This window comes from Gopherus flavomarginatus, chromosome 4, assembly GCF_025201925.1.
Source record: "Gopherus flavomarginatus isolate rGopFla2 chromosome 4, rGopFla2.mat.asm, whole genome shotgun sequence".
NCBI lineage: Eukaryota > Metazoa > Chordata > Testudines > Testudinidae > Gopherus > Gopherus flavomarginatus.
Window position 1 is genome coordinate 151,869,827 of NC_066620.1, and position 17,818 is coordinate 151,887,644.

Genomic DNA, 17,818 nt, shown 5'->3' on the forward strand with positions numbered 1-17,818 from the left:
TTTGCATTGTGGTACAATCCTACTGCACTTCACTGTTATTAGTGAATATTTACCTTCTTAACCAAGGGAAAGAAAATATTTTGCACTTTATATATTCCCCCATTGGATATCAATAATTCTTTTAATTTATGGGAGTTTCTTAAATTATAGGATATATCCCGCCCAACCGCCATCCCCAAAGCACTGCATGCATCCAGACCATTGATTCATTCTCTTTCATATGGCAATGATGCTTTATTTCAATGCACAGCTACAAATATCTTTGAAAAAGGTAACAGCACATGGTACTAAGTGGCCAGACTTTCAAACTACAATCCACATAATTTCCCTGCTTCACAGGGTGTTGTGAGGCTGCATTCAATATTGTGTCTGTGTGTTATGTGTTCAGATGCTGCAACCAATGAGCATAACAGAAAAGCCAGTAATATAATAACACTTTTGGGGGATTCAAACAGCAGGAACTCACAGTTCCTCATGGGTCTGGGAGTACATGCTGCAACAGCAGTTTTGCCACCTTTGAAAGGGTATAGCATGCATTCCTTTCAATATTGGGTCAGCCTAGCTGACTGGAGCACATAGCCCCCAAAATAATGGAATATACTCAATGACACAACCAAGAGGCATGTCTGCACTCTTTGGGGGAGACTATTGGCTTTCTGGTGCTAGTTACAAGCAATGTTCTGTACAGGGGCAGATGTGGATAGAAATTTCTTTATGCGTTTTCCACTGTACCGTGGGCACAATGCAGTTCACACTATTTAATTCACTGCAGCATGTATAAAATGTCCATATTGTTAGCTCTGTGGTAAGTGTAGTCAAATTAGTCAATGTTTGTTAGGTCTGTAACTTTTTTTTCCAGAGCTCCAAGTCAGAAATGTGGATACAGACTTAATATCTTTCTGCTATTTAACAAGCGAGAAAAGAAAGTAAAGCTCTTACAACGAAAGAGAAATAACTATCTAATCTATGTGTTTAACCTTCTGCACATTTGTGATGTGCTCTGCCCAGATCACCTTCATGTATTGGATCCCTAGGTGTACACCATCTATAGCCTGGTGCTGTTCATTGGCTTTTAATAGGGGTATGAGTGTAGCAAATTTTGAAGCAAAGGATGCTCTCAGCATAAAAAATGACACAATGGATCATACGTACATTCCAAGGCCAGAAGGGACCACTGTGATTGTCTGACCTTCTAAATAACACTGGCTATATAATTTCCCAATTTCACTAAGGATAAGAAGTCAAACATTTAAGGTGTAAGATTCCCATAGTAACTCTGCTACGCTGCAACATATGTAGTTATCTGAATTTTTTCCGCTCCTATAGTGGATGAAGTTGAAGTGGTTAAAATAGATGGCATTCACCCAAGAGTTCTAAAGGAACTCAAATGTGAAATTGCAGAACTCAAATGTGAAATTGCAGAACTACTAACTGTGATATGTAACCTATCATTTAAATCAGCTTCTCTACCAGACAACTGGAGGATAGCTAATGTGACATAATCAAATTTTTAAAAAGACTCCAGGGGCAATCCTGGCAATTACAGGCCAGTAAGCCTAACCTGAGTGTCAGGCAAGCTGGTTGAAACTATAGTAAAGAACAGAATTATCGGACACATAGCTGAACATGATTTGTTGTGGAAAAGTCAATGTGGTTTTTGTAAAAGGAAATCATGCCTCATCAAGCCACTAGAATTCTTTGAGGGAGTCAACATGCACGTGGACAACGGGGATCCAGTGGATATAGTGTACTTATATTTTCAGAAAGCCTTTGACAAGGTCCATCACTAAAGGCTCTTAAGCAAAGTAAGCTGTTCTGGGATAACAGGGAAGGTTCTTTCACAAATCAGTAACTGGTTACAAGATAGGAAAGAAAGGGTATAAATAAATGGTCAGTTTTCAGAATGGAAAGAGGTAAATAGTGGTGTTCCACAAGGGTCTGTTCTAGGACCAGTCCTGTTCAACATATTCATAAATGATCTGGAAAAAGGGGTAAACAGTGAGGTGGCAAAATTTGCAAATGATACAAAACTACTCAAGACAGTTAAATCCAAAGCAGACTGCGAGGAGCTACAAAGGGATTTCACAAAACTGGGTGACGGAGCAACAAAATGGCAGATGAAATTCAGTGTTGATAAATGCAAAGTAATGCACACTGGAAAACATAATCCCAGCTACACATATAAAATGATGGGATCTAAATTAGCTGTTAACACTCAAAAAAGAGATCTTGGAATCATTGCGGATGTGTCTCTGAAAATATCCATTCAATGTGCAGCATCAGTCAAATAAGCTAACAGAAAGTGATAGACAGCAAGACAGAATATATCATATTGCCTCTATATAAATCCGGGGTACACCCACATCTTGAATACTGCATGCAGATGTGGTCACCCCATCTCAAAAACATGTATTCGAATTGGAAAAGGTACAGAAAAAGGCAACAAAAATGATTAGGGGTAAGGAACAGCTTTCATATGAGGAGAGATTAGTAAGACTGGGACCTTTCAGTTTGGAAAAGAGATGACTGAGGTGGGATATGATAGAAGTCTATAAAATAATGACTGGTGTGGAGAAAGTAAATAAAGAAATGTTATTTACTTCTTCTCATAACACAAGAACTTGGGGTCACCAAATGAAATTAATAGGTAGCAAGTTTAAAACAACTAAACAAAAGGAAGTATTTCTTCACAGAATGCACTGTCAATCTGTGGAACTCTTTGCCAGAGGATGTTGTGAAGGCCAAGACTACAAAAGGGTTCAAAAAAGAACTAGATACATTCACAGAGGATAGGTTCATCAGTGGCTATTAGCCAGAATGGGCAGGGATGGTGTCCATAGCCTCTGTTTGCCAGATACTGGGAATGGGAGAAAGGGGATGGATCACTTGATGATTACCTGTTCTGTTCATTCCCTCTGACGCACCTGACATGGGCTACTGTCAGAAGACAGGATACTGGACTAGGTGGACCTTTGGTCTGACCCACTATGGCTGTTCTTATGTTCTTAAAACTAAACTAGACAAAGTGCTCTTACTACATTGTAATAGAAACCTATCCTGTATCCTCAAGCAGGGGACTGGATAAGATGAGAGCATAAAGCAGTTATTTGAGCGTGTGATCATAAGCCAAGTTCTCTCTCTTATTTCTCTGTTACAAATTGTCAGCATGGAACAACCTATAGTTAGTGCATAAAATCAGATGCCTGAAGACTGTCTGACAGTAGAATACATTTTTGCATGACTGAAGTGAGAACCGGTTTTTGTAGCTCACACTTAAGTTCTGAGAAAATCATCAACACAAGCCTTGGAACAGGATAAAAAGATGGGCACCAGGTCGTCTATAGAAGAAAAATAGAAAAGATTCAAAACAGCAGAGATGAACTGCCACAGCATTCTTTATTTTGTAATTTACCAAGGTGAGCCACCTTAACTACAGAGAGGTTGAAAAGAGGATGCACAGTTCAAATAAAAAAAAAACAAAGTTCAGTTCCTTTGCTAGTGATCCTTAGTTGCCCCAGAGTTTAGAGGTCCTTTTAATAGCTATCCTGTATGAGAAAAACTCTTGAGAAAAGAGTGACTTATCACTTATAAAGCAAACTGAAACACAGAGGTGTTGAAAAGATGAGGAGAAAATAATGACTAACAGCTGTTGTTGCCACTGTGTGCTTACATGCTACATGACTATTCATAGCCTTGTAGTTTTGCAATGAAGTCCCATTTATTAAGAGAACGTTATGTTTGCAATACTTTACTGTGACTGATCTAGTGGCAAGAAGGTTCAACCTAAACTGGAGTGTGACTGGGCATTGTTAAACAAAATATGGAAGAATAACTTCATTTCCTGTCATAGGGCACTTTACTTCCCTCCTTTATGTAGCACAGAAGGAAGCAAATGAATGTTAGCTAGCAATACATATATAGGACAATGTCTTGTCTATGCTAGACACTAACCCACATTAAAACCATGCTACAACAATTTAAGAAATAGTGGTCAAGTATGATTAACAAAACAATACATAAATAACCTTTTGTAAATTTGGTGGGAGCTAGTATAGTTCTGACTGCAATGCGAATAGAATCTTTGTGATTGAGGCTGTCAGTCATTAATTCTTGCTTAATAAATTTAACACAGTTTTTCTCTTTGTATGCCTCAGATACTAGTTCTGTGTCAGATATTTGTAGCTCAGCTTTTTAAAAATACACACTATGAATATTGGATCAGATGTTGCTCTTAATTACACTTACGTAACTCCAGGGTAAGTCTAATAGAGTAATTTTAATTGTCATGATCTAATACATTCTGCTTTAAAAACAGAAAGAACAGAAATTAACAAATGAAGTTTTCTACTTTTTTCATAAATAACAACAAAACATACTCAGGGATTATATTAAATGTCACATCTTCCAAAAGTCTCTAATATACAGAATATGTCAGCATTAAGGATTTATTTACTATTAACAGCTATCCCACTCAAAGCAGCTGCACATGTAAACCTATAGATTCAGTCTTATTCAGCCACAGTGCAATTTTTGTAAAAAATACTGTTAAAATTTAATTTAAAAAAATGTCAAGGGCAGTATAAGTCACTCAGTAGAGTTACTCTGGATTCACACCAATACAACTGAGAACACAATTAAGCAGATATTTATCAGGAGCAAAGGGTAATTCACTCACTGAAATTGATTCGGATTACTTGTATACCTTTTAGCAGTTCAACACCCAGTAATGTAATATACTTTTAATAGGACACATAGAAGAGCAAACACAGAGGTCTGGGCATATGAGTGTGCTATTACAAATAAGGAACGTGTTCCCAAATGGCTCAGAGCAAGATCTGACAACACGGTGCTAATCACACTTGGACATGGGAATAGCTGGACTGAAAACATTCAGCTGGCTTCATAGAAGCCTCTCTGTGAACAGCAATGGATACCTCTTGGTTATTAATAAAACATAAAGCATTATGTAAAGTATTCTGTACCAATTTACATGTGAAATGTATGGGCCTGATCCTACAGATCTTATTTATATAGTCAGAGTCAGTGATACTGGAACAATTTTTATAGTGGGGGTGCTGAAGGTAGAAACCATGTGTTTGGGTTGTCATTACTACTTCAAGTCAGGGGGTGCGGCAGCACAGCTAGTTCCATCACTATGATCAGAGATCTATATAAATTTAGAAATGAAGGATGAGGTCCAGGGTAATTAACTTGTCACTTTTCTATTGGCTGAGACTGTGTCAGATGGGGAAATCCTGATAACGAGGGAAAACACTTTCTTAGTAATTGGTAGTTTATAGCCCAGTTCCTTCTTCATGTTGCCAGTTTTGACAAAAATTTTACAGACATATTTTGAAAGTTAGGTGTCTGCCAAATTTATGCATGCAGCTATCCAATATGTGTACACAAATAAAGCATTTATTTACCCATATGGCCCGTTAGGTGGTTAGTCATGACTCGTAAGTGCATATAAGTTCTTGATTCATTTGCACATCTGGGATTTGCATGTACAAATGAGGTGCATATAAATGTATTATGCAATTACACATGCCTGACTGAAAATCTGGTACTGTCTTTAAAGTATATAGTATCAGATTTTTTTTTTATTTGCAGATATGGAAATAAATGCAGTTTTCCTATATACTTTGAAAACAAGATATGAATTTAGAAAGAACAGCACACAATGTGTTACCAACTCTGCCACCCTGACAAACATTTTGTATGGATGAAACGTTTCCAGAATATTATTAAAGTATCCAAAACCGGGCTAAGGTCTAGGTGATGCTCAGCATTTCCTATGAGGTGGAAGTTTTATCACTAAGTACAATGAAATCATGTTTTGGCCCTATATACATTAATGAAACTAAAAGGTAATTTTGGTTTTGAAAAAAGAATAAGACTCAATCAACAAATCAATCCACTCAAGTTACTTATGGCTGTAAATTGGTGCTTTCCCTCTTGTAAGGAGCTTACTTGCCCTCTTGCTGCTGTTATATTTTCTCCTACTAATTTATGACTTTGACAGTGCCCTCAATAAGTCAACACATGTTCCTGATTCAAGATATCTGTTTATGCCCTTTGACTTAATGTAGCATAAACTCTATCAGTCAAGACCTCTTGTTTCCATACGCCTGCTACTGTTAGTTGGAATATACTGATACATCAAGAATCCATTATCAGAGGGGTAGCCGTGTTAGTCTGGATATGTAAAAGCAGCAAAGAATCCTGTGGCACCTTATAGACTAATAGATGTTTTGGAGCATGAGCTTTCGTGGGTGAATACCCAATTTGTCATCCATTATATTTTACATATTGTTTGATACAAATGATAGAAACACACTTTTATGTATTTCTTTGAAATATCTAGTGATATTTTTCAGGTCCAGAGGATAAGACAGAGTTCATTTTATCTCATCATGCTTTGCAATCCTCCAGATAAACTCTATAGTCTTGAATGCAAGCTGCTAACCTAAGTAAAACCCTGAGCTGCTTTGTTTTCACTGTTATTTTAACCAGCATTAGCTAATATGACTTAAGAACACACCCTTATTGCAGTGAAGACATACCCTTTAGTTGTGCAGCATCAACATGGACAATACCCATAATAAAATAACTTCAATACACTACCCAATTGTATGCCTTCTGCAGAATGATGAGTGGTGTCAACTCCCATTGACATCAGTGGAAGTTGCAAGTGCTCAGTATCTCTTGCAATGTGTCCCGAGGTAATACATAAAAAGATCTAATAAAAAGTCTTATTCTCATGGCTGGATTCTGCAACCCTGACTCATGTTTGCAAGCACTTAATCACATGAGTAGTCCTACTGAAGTTAAATGGGACTATTTGCGTGAGTACAGTACGCATAAGTGTGTGAGTAAGGGTTGCACAGTCTATCCCTCAGAGTGTTAGAGAAAACCTCGTCATATATTTTCTTTAACATAGACCATCTGAGAAAGTCTAGCGCTTCTCCATTACTGGCTAGCACAAAAATGTCCCCTCACTTTGATTTTCCATTTGTAAAGATGCTTGTTTTTTAAAAAAATAACAAATTTAAAGCTTATTTCTAAAGTGATTGAGAGGAAGGATGGTCTAGTGATTAGGGCAGTAGCTGGGGATTGGGAAATATTAGTTTGGTTCCTTCTTCCACCACAGACTTCCTTTGTGAGTTTGGGCAAGGCACTCAGTCTCTCTGTGCCTCAGTTCCTTATGGGTAAAATTTGGATAGCAGCACTTTCCTACCTTGTAGGGGTGTTATGAGGAGAAATGCAACAAAGATTATAAGGTGCTCATTTACCATGGCAATTGGCATCTATAAGTACCAGTAACAGAGTGGCACAAAATTTGAAGACATAATTCTGAATACAATGGACTAGATTCTACACTAGTAAAATCAATTGTGAGTGTATGAGAGGTAACCCATACATTGATTCACATTTTGGGTCTGAACCAAAGCCTTTTGATCTGGGCTTTGGATCAGGCCATTGGGACCACTAGTGTATGAGTAAGGGCGGGCCATTAAGTAAAAAAAAATCCAATAAACACAACACAATTTATAGTTTCTGATAACGGGGCACTGCATAAGCACAGAATTAGGTTATGAGCTGTAAGCTGGCAGGAATAACAAAGTATTATTATCTTAAGTTAGAACAGGGTATGAACAGGTTTAAAATAAAACTTCTTAGTGCAAAGTTTTAAAAAGATTTCACAAAATACACCTCTACCCAGATATAACACGACCCAATATAACATGAATTCAGATATAACGCGGTAAAGCAGTGCTCCGGGAGGGGTGGGGCTGCGCACTCCAGTGAATCAAAGCAAGTTCGATATAATGCGGATTCACCTATAACACAGTACGATTTTTTGGCTCCCAAGGACAGCGTTATATCAGGGTAGAGGTGTATGAACAAAATGTACATTTTGTACAAGATACAATTGTATTACTATTATGGCCCTAATACACTGATTTCTTTCTACAGCGGATGTCTGTATTGGTTTAAAATTGTCACCACAGTATTTTGATAGCAAAGGGCCTGATCCTGCATCCCCTCAATCCTATGTTATATTGTTCTTAGACAATGTAAAAGACCCCACCTGGATTTTGAGTTAGACTGTAATATTATTTAAAGTCTGTCTTTTTTTGCTTAAGGGGCAAAAATCTGTTCTTCCATCTACCTGGCTGGTATGAAGGGTCACAGAAAAAACAAAACTGATGCAGCCCTGCTACGTGGAGGAGAGGAGCAAATTTTCAGGAAGCCACATATCCTTGCACCCTCTTCATGCCATAGAGCCAAGTTCCATGGAGATGCTTGAGTGCAATTATACAGGATGAGTAGATTGGTAGGTAGAATTCACTGGCCCCATTCTGCACAGTAGAGGTGCTAAGGCTCTTGAGTCTGCTCCAGCAATAAATATGAAGTAATATCTACAGAGTCATTTTGCTCTGCTTTGTGGAGCTGCGGGGAGGATTCCTTTCCCAGCATGCCCCTATGGATATATCCGTAGTTTGAGATACAAAATTCTCCTTTGTGTCTTATGAATCCCTGCTCTACAGTGTTTTAAACCTGATCACCTGAAAATTAAATGGTGGTCATGTTGCTACTCTGGGTATCTGGCCAAGGACTGCAGAGAATGTGTGCATGCACTGCAGGCCCCTCAGTGCATATGTGACAGGATATGACTCCAAACACCAGATTGTGGGCCCCCAGGTACACTCTGGCAAATGGCAAAGACAATGCATCCAGACAAGTAAGCAGCACATTGCAGAATCAAGAATGTTTAATTCAACAAACCACTTTTTTTTTAAATGGGCATATTATTTGCTATGGGATTATAGGCACTTTAAATAACATACAGAAAGACAAACAGAAGCATTGGTGCTGAATAGCAGCTAAGAATGCCTTGCTTGTTTCTGACCTTTTAAGATAATGAGGGTGGTGAAATACTGGTGAATCACTGGTGTTGGACCTCAGCAGAAGTGCCTGGCCCACCACACAGTGTAATCATACTGTATTTGCTGCAGTCAGGGCCCTCAATGCCTGCAGTGTGGCATGGCAGACTTTGCCCCATAATCCCTAAAAAAGTGAGAAAGTAGCCATGTTAAATGAAGTAGAGATACATTTAGTTCTAACACATCAAATATAGTCAGAAAAGAATAAGAAATTAGATAACAGAAGGATCATCCCACTCCAACTCTGATTTATAACAGTCACTGGTATTTGCATCCACTCATACTTTAGCCTACCAGTGGTCCATTCACTTAAGTGTTCTTCTCATTTATAACCTCTCTGTCTAGAAAGTCAGTGACAGAGACAGTGTTGTCCTCTCCTTTCCCCTATTGCTCTGGTGACCTTGCTATAGCACTGAGCATCACATGGAACACATATGAAGACACTGAACCTGTGATGTGGTATTTAACCTCTGGCAGGAGGGAATTACCAACAACCAGTACACAGATCAAGACACAGATCTTTCTTCAGCTGTGGCCAACAAGCGCCTGGTGTGGCTGGAAAGAAGCTGAGCTAGTAGAAGAGCAAGCAGTACCATTTTAAAGGCTGAGAGAACTTTTCTATCTAAGGTATTTACATGGCCGCCAATCACCAATGTACCTGAGCACCCCAGAGTCTTTATTGTATTTATCCTCTCAACACTCTGTGAGGTAGTAAAGTACTATTATCTTCAATTTACAGATGAGGAACTCAGGCACAAAGAGAATAAGTGACTCATCCAAGTTCACACAAGAAGCCTGTGCAGAAAAGGGTATTGAACCCCATGCTCCCAAGTATCAGGCTAGTGCCCCTCCTAACAATGGGACTACAGCTTTTGCTATAGTAGCTTCTCTGCAGGAGCTATAAGTGGAATTCTGGCAGAGTTCCCTGGTGCCTTTGCTCTTTCCTGCCTGTTTCCGCACAGAGAAGGAGTTGATTCAGACCAACGATATCCTCAAGTTCTAAACTCCATCATAGCAGAATTTCAACGCTTATTTTCACACTCAAATTGCCCCACTTGCCCCCCTCCCATGGGTGGCCCTGCTGAGATCAGATGAGGAGCAGGAGATGGGGTGGAAACTGGAACTGGATGAGTGAGGAGACTGGAGACATAGAGCTGGGAGACAGAAGACACTAGAGAAATGGTTGGGAGTGAGGGTGTAGCCCATAGAGCTAGCTTTAGCCTTTTTTTTTACTCAGCAGTAACAGAAGGAACCTACAGGCCTGTGTCCTGTGAGGCATGAGTTTAAGAACCTAGCATAAGGCTTAGAGGCCTATGAACTTTGTCACAGATAGATGACCTGACAATTACCCTAAGTTTTAGGGAACTGAGAAAGGTGTGTTTAAGGACAAGTTTGTATGAAATGATACCAGGTACCCACAAGATCATTGAATTAATAGTAGGCTTGGATATTTTAGGATAAAATGTTGGCAAATGCTTAACCATGAACTTTTCTTGGCAATGAATTGACATATATGGTAATAAGCTAAAATCATTAATATACTAACCTATAGGATAAAGGTACTCAAACATTTTTAGGGTGAGGAAGTTAGATATGGACAAGGGAGGCTGACCATTTGAATGAATATTCATGACAGGCCCTGTCATAACTCTCCTACTCAGATCTGAACCTTAGAGTTCAGAACATGAGAAGCTAGCATGAAACCTCCAAACTTAATTACCAGCTTAGGTCTGATATCGCTGCCACCAGCCAGAATTCCAGTGTCTGGCTCACTCTGCTCTCCCCAAAACCTTCCCTGGGGGAACCCCCAAGACTCAGATGCCCTGAGTCTCACCACAAAGGGAAATAACCCATTTCCCTTCCCCCTCTTTACCCCCTCCCAGATTTCCCCGCCCTGGGTACTCTAGGAGATTCCCTGCTTCAAGTCCTTGAAACACAAGTACCGAGAGATCAATCTCTCTCTCTCCTCACCCAGAGGGTATGCAAAGTCAGGCTTAGTAAATCTAACACAAAGAGACTCTCTCTTCCCCCCTGTCTTCTTTCTCCCACCAATTCCCTGGTGAGCTGCAGACTCAATCCCCTTGAGCCCCCACTAAAAAAAAATCCAACAGGTCTTAAAAAGTAAGCTTTATATAAAAAGAAAGAAAAAGACACAAAATGGTCTCTGATCAAGGTGACAATATACAGGGTCAATTGCTTAAAAGAAAAAATGAATAAACAGCCTTATCCAAAAAGAATACAATTTAAAACATTCCAGCAACTACACACATGTAAATACAAAAAAAAACCAATATAAACCTATTGTCTTACTATCCTTGTACTTACAACTTGGAAACAGAAGATTAGAAAGCCTGGAGATTGAAAGATCACTCTCAGAGCCCAAAAAGAGAACAGACCAAGAACAAAGGACTCACACCCAAAACTTCCCTCCACCCAGATTTGAAAAAGTCTTGTTTCCTGATTGGTCCTCTGGTCAGGTGTTTGATTCCCTTTGTTAACCCTTTACAGGTAAAAGAACATTAACCCTTAGCTATCTGTTTATGACAGGCCCGAAGCCCTATACTAGATCAAACCACCATGTAAGAAGGGTGATCAGTCGGTCAATCCTGATCTGGATCATCTGGGCCTGTTTGGAATGCCAGAGACAGAGTGGGATTTTTGTCTCTCACCATCAGATCCCTAAGTATATGTGAGTATATATGTGAGAAGGGTATAAGATACTGCATTCAATCTGTATTTGTACTATTTTATATGTGGTTTGGAGAGTTTATGTCTTTACTTTGTGCCAAGGGTAGGCAACCTATGGCACACATGCCAAAGGCGGCATGTGAGCTGATGTTCAGTGGCACTCACTCTGCCTGGGTCCTGGCCACCAGTCCGGGGAGCTCTGCATTTTAATTTAATTTTAAATGAAGCTTCATAAACATTTAAAAAACCTTAGTTACTTTACATACAACAATAGTTTAGTTATATATTATAGACACAGAAAGAGACCTTCTAAAAACGTTAAAATGTATTACTGGCACGCAAAACCTTAAATTAGAGTGAATAAAATAAAGATTTGGCACACCACTTCTGAAAGATTGCTGACCCCTGCTTTGTGTTAATAAAAGTTGTTAAAGCTTTGCTTTACCCTCACTGTGAGGTGTTTACACTGTGCCCACCAGGGTTCGCAACCAGATATTGAATGGGATAACCTTGATTCTGTTGTGCCTGATTGTGGGACTAGAACTCTACAGTTCCCCAGCTCTTTAAATCAGAATTTGGATATCACTAATAATCAATAACCACTAAAGAACTGGGCAACAAGGGGGAGACGGGGACTTGGAGTTTGGAGGGGTCAGACAAGGACTTGCTGAGGACTGGGATGAGAAGCCTGAAGATTGAAGAGTGAGTCTGACTAGGTGAATAGAATGGGATTAGGATTGAGGAACCAGGGGTAGGGATGGGAAGAGACAAGAGTGGGACAGGGATAGGTTGGAGAAGATGCAGCAGAAAGGTTCAAACTTTGAGGGAACAGGCAGAAGAGTCTGTGCTCACTAGAACACACTCCCCTCCAGAGCCTGCAATGGAATCAAAGATCCCTGAGTCTCACTATTCCTCAGTAGTCAGCAAATATCTGTGCAACCCACTGGCAGAGTGTATGTTTTATCCCCCTCTGGTGCTCATGCATATAAAGGATGACAACTACTATTGCTATCACTTAGTCTGTTAGTTCAAGTGACAGAAATCTATGAAGTGGATCTAAAGGTCAAACCCTGCTGATGAACCATCTGAGTGTCAATATGATGTCATGAAATGGAATTTTGTGTGTGTTTGTGTCAATCTCCCCCCTGCAAACCTAGGAAGTTACTCACAAAACAACTATGTTTAAAGAATAGTAGTAAGGTTGCAAAGTCAAGCACTCAAAAGTTAGGAAATGTCAGAATTAAGGTTGCTTGTACACAGGATGGTTTGGGGATGAATTTGGGTTGTGTAGCAAAGGAGGATGTTCTCTGCAGAACTCCTTGTCTCATTTGTTGCAGAAATTGGAAGGCGTATAGTCAATAAAATAGAAAACTGCAGTAAGCAAAAGGAGAGACTCATGGTTAAGGCAGTTGAGTGCAGCCCTGGAAAATTGGATGCTATCCCTGCCTATGCCACAGAGTTGCTATGTCATGCTAGACAAGTTGCTTAAACCAAATTTTTCACAGATGGTCACTAATTGTGTGTTCCTCATGTGATAGCTGGTGTTTGTTGGAAGTGTCATCCAGTGGTTGTGGGGAGTCAGTCCCTTCTTAATGAGGAAGGGGGTTGGTAGGAGAGCTTGGCTCCCGCACCCCTAACTCCATCAGGCTCTGGCCAAAGCCCTGTGAGGGTTACCAAAGATCCAGTACCCTGAAGTGCCTTAGGACTACCCTCCCTGGGCCACTTACTACCCACCACTCTATTGTCCAAGTTTTGCAGTCTCTAGCAAAAGGGTAATGGAAAAAAAGTACTAACTGCTACGTCAGTCTGTCTGGGCCTAGCAGGTAGGCTCTTCTTTTCTCAGAAAGCCTTCTGCCACAGCCCTCCTCAAGAACTCCCTCGGGAAGGCCTTCTCCCTACCTTGTCAGCCCCCTTTCTGAGCTGTTTAGCTTCCTTTTAAGCTCTATCTCCATCTGGCGCATGCTCTGCAGGTGTGATGACACCGTCTGGGCCCAGAGTTGCTCTTTAACCCCTTCAGTCCTAGAATAGAGTTTATACATACCATAACACCTCATCTTCTGCATGCCCAACTTGAGACCCTGAGGTTTGATTTGTAGAAGTCCTGCACACTCACAGCTGCAACTGAAGTCAATGGGAGCTGTGTTTTGAATATATAAAATGTATAATGCCAAGTACTCTGAAGAATCAGGCCTTAAGCCTCTCAAATTGGGCACTCAAAATGAGTGGATATTTTTTACCTTAATTTCTCTGTACCTTGGTTTCCCATCTGTAAAATAAGGATAAGAGCATGCCTTCAGCTCACTGGGGTGTTGTGAAAATAAATCAATAAAGCAATCAGATACTATAGTGTTGAGCACCATGGAAAAGCCCATGAGGAAATTAATAATTCTGTCTTTGTAGCAGGGTTTGAATAGCATGCAGTAAAGAAGACCTGGGACCCACATTGAACAATGAGGAGAAAACAAATATTGAATAGCTTGGTGGAGAACAAGCTGCTCATTAAGTGAATACCATCAATCTTGTGACTGAATGAGGCAGGGCTCATATGGAAAAAATAATATGTAATCATGTAATTAAAGACAATATTATAATTCATATACACAAGGAGTCAAAATTAAGGTTGCACAGTCCACCTTAACTCTGGCATTTCCTAACTTTTGAGTGCTTTACTTTGTAATCTTAATAATGTTCTTTTAATGAAGTTTTGTGTATTCATATTGCAATCTACTTTTCATATTTGTAGAGGTACATTGTAAAATCCTGCCCTTTTTATTTCTCTCAGAAGTGTGTATACCTCTCAAATGTCTGTGTATTATTTCCAAGCGACACCAACCTAGGTCCTCTGTTCTTTTTTGAGTATTACATCCTCAAATCCATTTATTATTGTTGCTCTTGACTGGATCACTGTCATTTCTATAACCTTTATGTAAGGTGACTAGAACTATGCTCAGTATGGTAACTAATGTTTGGATTCAATATTAATTTATACATTCAGATTATCACAGTGATGAGTGGCAAGGTAGATGCCAAGTAGATGATATATAATGTTCCAGGAAAATTTCCTCTGATAGGCATATATAATCTTAATAATTGTCAATTTTTTAGACTTGATGAGACTTACCATGGAGATTTTAAAGCTGTCTCTTTTACAATCACATTGGCTTTCCTCTTATCAGTGTTTCATTGAAAGTTCTTTCCTTTCCAAATTGTGTCCACAGTCTCATTATCTTACACAGAATGCTACAACTACTTCTCAGCTCATGCTCCTATATATACTTAAATCATTCTGATTTTTAACCTATTCGTTCACATTTACTTTTCCAACTTTAGATTTTCATCATCAGTACATTTAATCAATTCTTCATGGGTTCCTCCTTCCAAGATATTGTTGTGACAATAAAACAGTAGCACTCCCATTACATATAATTTGTGAGTCCCCTAATCATCTCTGTGGCCTTTAGGCACTAACACAAAATAAATATTAAATATCATAAAAATAATCCTGAAGTTTTTCCATTCACAAGAACTCTCTGTCTTCTTGAGTCAGTTCTTTACCCATTGATTCACAGATTCCAAGGCCAGAAGTAATAATCTAATCTGAGCTCCTGTGTAACACAGACCATAGAACTTCCCCAAAATAATTTCTAGAGCATACATTTTAGAAAACATTAAATCTTGATTTAAAAATTACCAGTGATCGAGAATCCACCATGACTGCAAAATTGCAATCCAATGCAATAGCTCACATCATACTATAAATACTGACTTTTGCCCCTTTTTTGTTGAAAGCTATTTCAGTGTGAACACTCTCTCTCTCTCTCTCGTTAATTCTTTTTCTTACAACCACAAAAATTTGTCAGCAATATTAGGAACATGATCCCCTCTACAGGAGTAAATGCTGACTATTTTCAATCTTGCATACAACAAATGCAAAACCTCAGATATGAGATTTTCACATTTTCATTTTGGAGCAATTATGAAGCAATAATTTTTAAGCACAAGATATTTGTCATCACAAAAGTGATTATCTGGGGTGATCATTAGATCAGCAATGTCAGAGATCACTCTCAATGCACATATCATCAGCATGAGATTGATGCTAGAAGATAAAGTATTGTTTAAAATGCCTGTTTGTCTAAAACAAGTGGTTTGAATAAAATTAAAACCAATTTACATATGTATATTTAAGGTTGCCTTAATTCATTTATTTTTTATGCATTCAACATTTATAATGTTAGGATTCAGAAGATTTGGGCATGGAACATGGAAATTTAGATCTTGATTCAGCAAGGTAATTAAGCAAGTGTCTAATTTTAAGCATGTCAGTAATTCCATTGGTTTCAGTAGGAGTGCTCATCTGCTTCAAGTTAGACATGTGGTTAAGTACCTGGCTGAACTGGGGCCTCTCTCACTTTAACACTTTGAATTTGGCCCAGATTTGTAATGACTGAAAAGTAGTATCATTTTAATAGCTGTGGAGTGGCTCATCTGAAGTGGATTGGTTCTTCAGTCCATTTGCTAGTGGACAGGTATCTTTGTCAGAAAAGTCGTCATAACTGGCATCATCTTGGCAACATATGAGAGAATCCAAGGATGGAAGGTGGATGAAGATGTAGAGCCTGACTCAACTCCCATTGAAGTCAGAGAGTCTTTCATTTGATTTTAATGGGATCTGAAGCCTACACTGCCACCTCACCTGTCCCTATAGATCAGTGTTGTGATGAAGCTCACATTGGCACTGCTAGTGCCACACCTGCTTTATGTACAAATATAAAATATCAAGATCCAAGGCTACCACTAAATATCCTTTTAGTTATGTTTCACAAATAATTTTACAGTTTAGGTGCCTTTTGAGAGGATTGTCTATGGGCATGAAAAAGAGGTAACAATGAAGGGGTTACATTTGATCCCTTACATTGAACTCAGTGGGAATGCAGAAAGATTGTAGGATCTGGACAGCTGTCCTTTTCTAAAGGAAAAGATTGCTATTTCCATTTTCTCTGAATAGTCCCTTCCTTTCCTCACCCTCTACTTTCCTTCATCACCATCTCTCCAAGGTTGAAGAGCAGGTGCATGGCGGATTCTTTGGCAGCTGAAGATGCTTTAGTACTATAATTATAATCAACATCTATTTGTAAAACACCCAAAGGCTTCTGGATGCCTAACACAAATGGGAAATTTTATGCAGAGCTTTCAATTTCCCCCTTCGTAGTCATTATTTCTAACCACTGACAGTTCATATTAACTGAATAGTTTAAACATATTTTATTGAATGTACTTCTCATGAAAAGTATTGGATTAATGGGGCTGAATTCTCCTCTGCATCCAAGTGCAGGGGAATGGGAGAGGAGATATTAAAGAGCTGGTTATGGTGCCGTGTTTCAGCCCCAGTTATTTAGAGGATTCCAGGGGCTGCTCTAGATTATGCCAGTGGAGAATTGGAGTTAACAGAGTGCCGCTGCACCATTATGGCCCCAGCCCAGCCTGTCGCATTCTATTTTTCTGCCAACACACCCTTTATGCTGGGGAAGGGTGGCATAGCAGGCACAGCAGCCAGTTTCTCTGCCTTCGCCAGTATTACAACAGTGTAGAATTTCACTGCTGTGGACAAAGTGGAAAATAAGATTCTGGCCCGCTGTCTTTTATTCTGTCAATAGCTGACATAACAAAAGCACTGGCAGTGAAAGTTTCCTCACAACCCTACCTAGAGGGACCTAGAAGTGAGATTCTAGTTCAGTTTTCACTGCCCATTCAGTCCTTGGCTTTGCTGCTGAGGCTGCAAACCATGGCACCAGTTGAGATGAAAGCTTAATGATGAAGACACTAGGAATTAGCTGAAATCAATTTACAATTCACAAGCCAGTGAAAGTAGAGCTGAGAAAATAATTCCCAACAAATAATGTATTTGAGAACGTCACCTCTTTTTTTCTCTGAAAATTGTTCACGAACAGATTATGAAATTCTTTGTCATTTGAAATTATGCACCAATATTTTGTAAGATCATTCTTGGTCAGCTCATTGCAGTTAATTGTAAGTGAAATCTGAGTTGTGTTAGTTAGCTTTGTTTGGGCACATAGTATATATATCTGTGTTCCCTGTTTGTAAAAGCAACATGCATCCAATCAGGTTTCCAGTGCAAATACTCACACATATTAATTAAAAATTTACTTTCCATGAGT